General features: G+C 43.2%; 1 pseudogene; it reads right to left on the bottom strand.

Moving 5' to 3' along the window:
- Window positions 1-8,048: 8,048 nt before the first annotated feature.
- LOC126177877 (5S ribosomal RNA) lies at window positions 8,049-8,166 on the bottom strand (annotated as a pseudogene).
- Window positions 8,167-8,651: the final 485 nt, after the last annotated feature.

Genomic DNA, 8,651 nt, shown 5'->3' on the forward strand with positions numbered 1-8,651 from the left:
AATGACAAATCTTTTGCTTGTATAATTTTGCCTTTCTATTCTTTCCATCTTCTCTCCCTGCTTTTTATGTTATAATTAGTTATTTATTGTTGTTGTTAGGCTTTTTTTATTTTGTGTCAGCAGTTAGAGGCAAGATCTCAATGCTAAATTAGTAATAATTAACAATCTGCCATATATGTGCCGTGCGCCCGCGTTTAATTTCGCGTAATTCCCGCGCATTTGGAATCTCTCTGGCCGCAACAGCGCATGGAGGAGGGTTACTGTCGCCAGTAGAGGTCAGGTCGGAGCAGAAGGTATTTAAGGTCTGCGGCAACCTGGAGAAGAGCAGAGTGTGACACGGGCGGCGAGGAGCGCAAGTGATACGGCGTGTTGTTGTGGCCAAGCGTCTGCCGTGGCCCTTTAGCAACAGTGGTGGCTTTGCTGTCTTCGGGTTTGGCGGGGTGAGTGTTGGTCGCAGCCGTGAACATGGCTCGTTAAAAGCTACTTTGGAGGGGGGGGGGGGAATAGTATTTGGCGTGTTCTTTGCCACTGAAGCTGTAAGCAGTTTGTGTCCATTGTGGTGCCTGGTTGGAGTCCGGTGTGACCTTTGCAAGTACTGGACGCGGCGCCGTCTGCTGGAGGATACCCATGGGTTTCCGACTACGAGTAACCTTCGTTACATCTTTCTCTCGGCGCTGTCTAAGCAAGCGTTTGTCAATGGATTTTACTAGAAATCATGGTGAGCATCCGATTAGTGTGTACGTCACTCGATGTCGCATGGTGGCTATTTTGACTCCGTATCCTGGTTGCCCGTTGTATATATATATATATATATATATATATATATATATATATATAGAAAGAGAGAGAGAGAGAGAGAGAGAGAGAGAGAGAGAAAGCCGGCCGGTGTGGCCGAGCGGTTCTAGGCGCTTCAGTCAGGAACCGCGCGACCGCGACCGCTACGGTCGCAGATTCGAATCCTGCCTCGGGAATGGATTTGTGTGATGTCCTTAGGTTGGTTAGTTTTAAGTAGTTCTAGGCTTAGAGCCAAAATGGTTCAAATGGCTCTGAGCACTATGGGACTTAACATCTGTGGTCATCAGTCCCCTAGAACTTAGAACTAATTAAACCTAACTAACCTAAGGACATCACACACAACCACGCCCGAGGCAGGATTCGAACCTGCGACCGTAGCGGTCACGCGGTTCCAGACTGAAGCGCCTTTAACCGCACGGCCACACCGGCCGGCTTAGAGCCATTTGAACCGTTTTTTTTTTTTTTGTTATTTATGAGAGTTTTTCCTGGTAATACTTGAGTCCAGTTTGGTCAATACCTGTGGGCTTGTGGCTGTCACTACTCCAAACTGATTTTAGAATCTAAGGGTATAGAATGCAGATGCAAATCTTCTGATTTATGAATTGTACTTTGTAGTCAGTGAAAATTGTCGAATCTAGCTACCTTATCTCTGAGGCATGTCTATAGTTACCTGTTGACTAGTATCACGAGCTCGAGCTGTTTACTAAATTGTTTGCATCTACAAAAAAACTAAAGAAGAATTTATGCATTTATGGTATGTTTAATTTGTACTAAATAATTAACGCGTTGTCTTTGTCTTACGGGATACGTGGCTGTATCTCTTATTAACTATGTTCTAGTTTATGATGTCTGAGTACCATGATTGAAATTTTTAATGAAGGTTTCTAATACTGTAGTAGCGGCAACCGCCGTCATGTGTCAGTAGAGGAGGAGGAATTATTGCTACTGGGGCTGCCTCTGCCACCGCCTCTAACGTCTATCGTCATCTGATCATATGTTTCGGTGTTTGTAACGTAATTTTTTTTACTTCATTTAACAATATTTACGAAAAGGAAGTGATTGTATACTGTTGCCCTTTCGAGGTATTTACCATCAGTTGCTTATAGAAATTTAGTCTATTCAATTAATGTTATTCTTGGATGTCTGCTTTTAAAAAAAATTCATTAGTGTTTTTAGAAAACCTTAATAAATTCATAATGGCTTAGCACTTTTCCACTCAACACCAGCTCTCTACCGCATTTCATTAATTTTGTTAGAAAAAACAAGTTCAGAATAAAGTACAGTGTCAAACCGTTCGTCACAAGTGTACTAGGTGCTTTGAGAAATAAAACTAATATTTGATATGTATTTTTGAATATTGGTTACCTATGTGGTGGTCCGTTAAAAAATAAGAAATAAAAATGGTAACTTAATTTCCATAAATATACCTTTTCGAGTTCTGTCTCCCTACAATCCACCTCCAAATGTAACCGGAAAAGAGGAGGGCGACTACTGTGATACTTTAGGGGTTCTTCTCTTTACATTGTAGGGTCGCTTGCAAAATATTGGTGTTCTTGGGGATATGATACAGACGTACTGAAGTCTACGGCTCGCAGATTTGGCCACGAAATCTCTTAAGGCTACATGGAGGCGCCGTTAGCTAGTTTTTCGTTTTAGGGGATACATTGCTCCTCCTTACCTAGTTCGGCTTTTGAACGATATGCTGCATTGCACACATACCTGACGTTTACTTATAAAGATCTTCCACAATTGATCCAATGCTGTAAATTACACTTTGGGGCGAGTGACGAAAACACATCAATCACTGCAGTTATGTAGCTACTTTACTGACGGAAAAGAAGTCAAAGAAGTGTGTGTATGAATCGTGTACCGCAGCAACGCATCTAGTCCGAAATTTTTAAATTTCCTTTTTTTGACGACTATAGTTGTGAGTCGATCAATGCTTTGTTTACTGCAAATAGGAAACTTCTTTGCACGATAACATTTGCCAACGCCGTCAACTTTGCGCTTACTGCAGATAGGAAACTAATCGGGCACAAGCTGGTGGAAGGAAGAAAGGTACTACTCAATGGATGACATCGTTCAGTTCACAAAACATTCCTCAAGAAACGGTAACAAGTTTTCCGTTGTTCAAATGAAGCTGTATTCTTTTATCGAGTACAGTTTCTGGTTGCCTGCGCTCTACAAAAGAAGCTGCATGAGCAATGATTCGTATGGTAATGTCGTTCCTAGATACTTGAAACCGGTTTTCACTACTCCAGAATGCAATGAGATATTATTATCCGAAAATCCGCAGAGTGTTACGTGTAACATGAATATTTCTGGCTTGACGATGGATACTTTTAGACCGAGGAAATCTGTACTTCCCTTAGAACTCCCTACAAAGAAAGCTTACATATCCGTACTGCCTATAAATAATAACGAAGTGGATGATATAAAGAAATCTTTCGTCTCCATCAATCAAGACAAGATGTAATTTTGGAATTCATTCACATCTTGATCGATAACAAAGGCATTTCCTCACGTAGATGAAGATAAATGAGTAATGAATCAAGTAGAACGTCAAATATTACTCAAAAATAGGTAACAAACAATGTTTATCAGAATAAAAGATGATTAATGTACAGTTCTATTTTAAATCAAGTAAGTTAACGCTAAAATTAATTTGAAAATCCAGCGTACTGCAGAAAGGGAACATATCCAACATCAGCAAAGTCGTCCTCTTCTTTCCCCTAACAGCATAGTTGATTTTTGCATGCACATGATAAGCAAGTATTCCTACGTCTAGAAACCAGAAATACATGCCAGGAAATAAACTGCATCAAATCGGTATTACTCAGTTTTTTGTCGCTACTGTAAAACTAGGAAATGTGGACATCGTGCCTTTCTGCAGAAAATGGTTCATATAAGGTTCAATCATTTTCTGAACAGAAAGAAAATTGTTGATTTATGACATTTCGGATCGTCTATCTATAAGCGTAACCACCCTATCTGAAAATGAGAGGATTTTATTCGAACAGTATTTGATAACCTCCAATCCCGAATGCGGAAGTTCAGCAAAAATGTAAGATTGTTGTTACTATCTGGCTCGGATAAACCACAGCATTAAAGGGCCTAATTAAAAGTCCCCTGGGAAATTTATGCTACAATATAAAAGTCATAACTGGGGCCCTAGATTACAATCTGACTGCTGTAACAACGTCCCGCCGCTACAGTTGCCTCTCGTAAAACATCCGAACACAAAATGTTAATTCTCGGAATAAATTATTACAGTTCAGCCACGATTTAAAAATCTACAAACTAGGCAAGATAATTTGGAAATAAATCGAGCACATTTTCACGTCTGTTGGTTTTGTAAACAACTCAACAGACTATTGTAGGGCAAACAAAATACATCTGTTTTTCAATAATATCTAACATGTAAACAAAGTAAGAACTGATGTTTCATCTTAGTATAAATATCCATTGGTGGAGTATATAGCGGCTCTTGTTCTATGCTGACTGTTCCTCTCCTCCATCGCATCCACATTAATTTTCCACGTATACCAGTTCCGGAAGGCAAAGCTGTATGGCTCCTTCCAGTTTCTTTGCGGTAGACACGGAACAGATTTTTACAAAGATATTAATAAAAGGTTCTCTCTCCACTTGCCTGCTATCTCCAACCACTCAGTAGTTATTTAATATTTATAATCTTCTCTGATACATTTTAACTTATTACTTCAAAGAGGCATTCAAAAAACATATGTAACTGGACCGTAACACGGCTCATGACATCAACCATCAGTGAGAAATTCTAGAAAATAGTCGGGACTGTCACAGTGCACGTATCGAAGAAACTGGGAGTTATCATGTACAATGGTAATACGTTCATTCACAGAGAAATTAAACTTTGGTACCAATTCTCGACGCAATGTTAGAGACCTGGCGTTATCAATTTCATTTTAAGCTAAGTAATAAATCGACAGCTTATTTTGACCGACTCTCAAAAGTGTGTGTTGTTGGTACTTCCCTCGAGTTCAAAGTAATGTATCCGTAACAGTATCAAGCAACTTTACGAACGATTTCAAAACGTGTTTTGGCTGACAAAGATTACTTCGAAAGCTACTAAATGGATATTGTTGGGACCTCCTGTTCCCTTTGTTCAGTCTACAACTACGTCTGCTCTTCGAAAGCCACGGAAGATAAGACTGCTTATTTCACTGGTGTTGTCTAATAATCTTAACACGTTTCTATTGAATTATTTATTAGAGGCAAGTTTTGTAGGAAAATTTAGGGTATCACACAAGTCGCTTCTCACTGGCTAGCCTCAAACAACAACCTGGAACCATTACAGTTTTCGAATCGCATCCGGTTTTCATTTTTCACTCTATGGTTTTCCTTGGAATATTTAACTCTATTTAACCTTTCCCTAGTGAGTAACAATCGTTTTCTACTTTGGTCTTTTTCTCTCCATGCCCCTGTAGTAGAATGAGTTCTGGAAACATAAAATTGCATTTATAAAAAAAATCTGTTTTATGGGGTGCCTAACTATCCCAAAGATGGTACGACCATCTCTCCCAATAGGCAGAGAGAGATTGTCATAGCGCGTCATCAAACGTGTTGGACGAGAACACGAAGCGAAACAACGTGGCGGTATGCAATTAGACATACACGGCCCTGAGATATAAATTTCCATAACTGCTCACTGTCTAACATACGGGAAAACGGGATAGTATTGACATGCTATGTAATATTAAAGTGTGTTAAAACTAAAATCATGAAAATACTTTTTGAAACTTCCTGGCAGATTAAAACTGTATGCCGGACAGAGACTCGAACTCGAGACATTTGGCTTTAGCGGGCAAGTGCTCTGCCAGCTCTAACGGTGGAAGTAAAGCTGTGCGGACGGGTCTTGAGTCGTGCTTGGGTAGCTCAGATGGTAAAGCACTTGCCCGCGAAAGGCAAACGTCGCGACTTCGAGTAACGGTCCGGCACACAGTTTTAATCTGTCAGGAAGTTTCATAACAGCGCACACTCCCCTGCAGAGTGAAAATTTCACTCTGAAAATACTTTTTGTTGAAATAAAGAGTCAAGGGAAGCATCAATGTGTCAGGCATGACAAATACTCACTATTAACTGACGCGGCAGCGCTGTCAAATGGGTAACTGGAGAACTGCAGGCGTTAGTCATCCCTCCTGTGTGGCCATCTGTCCCCGTTTTACTCTAGTTCTCCGGATCGTCGAGCAATACTCAAGAACTGGTCGAACAAAGGTGCTTGTAAGTGATCTCTTTCTTACTCGAATTAATTTTCCTCAGAACTCCTGCACTGAATTTGAGTGTGCCTTCCCCATAACGACGCTGACAGGTGAAAACATTGTGACCACGGCCCACACCAAGAGAGGGTGTTGTGGGTGCTGTGGGCACATGGTGCGGTAAGAAGAGAATATAAGCGGAACAGAGATGAGTGCTGAGTCATCCTAGTGACGATACGGGCCATAAATGAGGAAACCCTGTGACAAAAGCGATTTTGACAAAGGGCAGACTGTTATGGTCCAACGCCTGGGAACGAGCATCATGGAAGCCGTGAAGTTGATACTGTCGTGAGTTACTATTGGGAGTGAGCAAGAATGGTAGTGGACATCCACGCGTCATCAAAGAAGGTGGAGGTCGATGGAGCGCAGGCAGAAATGATTCAGAGCACACTGTCGATCGCACGTTGTAGAAGATGGTGGCCCGCAGCAGACTACCCGTTCTAATTCCCATGGTGACCCAACAGTATCGTCAGGTAAGACTGCAATAGGAACGGGATCATCGAGACTGGACCGTGGATCAATCGAAACGTGTCGCCTCGTTGGATGGACAACGACTCTTGTTACATCAGATGGTGACCAGATACGTCGTCACATGGGCCATGGACGCAGCTCGGCGGGATCAGTATCATGCTATGGGGAACTTTCGCTTCAGCTTCCATGGAACCTGTGTTAGTAATCGAAGGCATCGTGGCAGTTCTGCATTGCATGATCATTATTGCGGGACATTCGTAGTCCGTCAAATTTGAGGCATTTGTCCATAAGACAAGGCTAGAATTAGGCTATAGTGGTTTGAGGAGAATGACAGTGCACTCACACTGTTGTCTTATCTTGATGTCTGATATGGAATCTATTTAGGACACTACAAAGCACCAGCTTCTCGCCCACGAACCCTACCGTAATTTACGGGAACTGCGTGACATGTGCGTAGTTATCCGGTGCCACATAAATCCGTAAACCTGCAATCGACCCTTCCAACTCGTACCATCTAAAATCGTTGCTGTATTGCGTTCCAGAGATGGGCCAAGACCATATTAAGCCGTTCGTCATAATATTTTGATGGCATATTAGCTTCGCCATTTCCTAGACGGTCGACCCAGGCACCTGGCCGTGACAAAAAATGGCTCAAATGGCTCTAAGCACTGTGGGACTTAACATCTGAGGTCATCAGTCCCCTAGACTTAGAACTACTTAAACCTAACTAACGTAAGGACATCACACACAGCCACGCCCGAGACAGGATTCGAACCTGCGACCATAGCAGCAACACGGATCCGGACTGAACCACCTAGAACCGCTCGGCCACAGCGGCCGGCTGGCAGTGACACTACGCCTCTGCCAAGTCCCCTGTGTCAGTGGATTTTCCTGACTGCGCCTTGCATCGTCGCTAGAATGATATCCCATTGGCCTCTACTCCACTTACATACTAGGGCCGTTCAGTAAGTAATAAACACATTTTTTTTCTCCAAACAGGTTGTTTTGATTCAATATTTCAATACGTCATATTATTCCCCACTCTTTTGGCCAGAAAACCCTGTTTTTCAACATAATCTCCGTTCAATGCGACGGCCTTACGCCACCTTACTGGAAGAGCCAATAAGTCCTCTTGGAATCACACCACTGATCGACGTCGGAGACAAGGTCTTGCTGCATCAGTAACGTCCCCATCGTCTACGTACTGCTTCCCTGGGAGTGTGTCCTTCAATGGGCAAAACAGGTGGAAGGCGGAAGGTGCGATACAGAGTGGATAAAGAAGAACAGTCTCGCACAGGCCACGAAGGCCCAAAGGTACCGACTGGCCGCCGTGTCATCCTCAGACCACAGGCGTCACTGTATACGGATACGGAGGGGCATGTGGTCAGCACACCGCTCTCCCGGCCGTATGTCAGTTTCCCAGACCGGAGCCGCTACTTTTCAATCAAGTAGCTCCTCAGTTTGCGTCACAAGGGCTGAGTGCAGCCCGCTTGCCAACAGCGCTCGGCAGACTGGATGCTCACCCATCCAAGTGCTAGCCCAGCCCGACAGCGCTTAACTTCGGTGATCTGACGGGAACCGGTGTCACCACTACGGCAAGGCCGTTGGCGTGTCGGCACCATCAATAGAAATCTCCAGTTGAGCAGCGATGTGTTTGATTGTGATGTGATCCGCCGATCACCTAGTGTGAGAATGTCCGCACGTTCCAATATTGCAGGAGTCACAGCTGTGCGCGGCCGGCGAGTATGCCGGAGATCGGACAGGTTTACGCGACCTTGTTGCGATGATGACAGATAACCTCGCTCAACGAGTTACCGCGCTCTTATTCACTGTCAGGTCTCGATAGACATTCTGCAAGCGCCAAAGAGTATCTTTGATGCTCTTGTTTCACTCCAAAAGAAACTCATTGACAGCGCTCTGCTTGGAAAGCACCTCCGTTTCAGAAGCCATTTTGAAGTCTACATACAGCGCCACCACGAGTGAAACTATAGGGACTGAAGTAAATATTCCACTATATTCCACAACAAATTCTGCAATTCGTCGGCCGACAACGGCCGAGAAAAAAATGTGTTGCATTACTTATTGAACGACCCT

The sequence above is a fragment of the Schistocerca cancellata genome, chromosome 3, assembly GCF_023864275.1.
Source record: "Schistocerca cancellata isolate TAMUIC-IGC-003103 chromosome 3, iqSchCanc2.1, whole genome shotgun sequence".
NCBI lineage: Eukaryota > Metazoa > Arthropoda > Insecta > Orthoptera > Acrididae > Schistocerca > Schistocerca cancellata.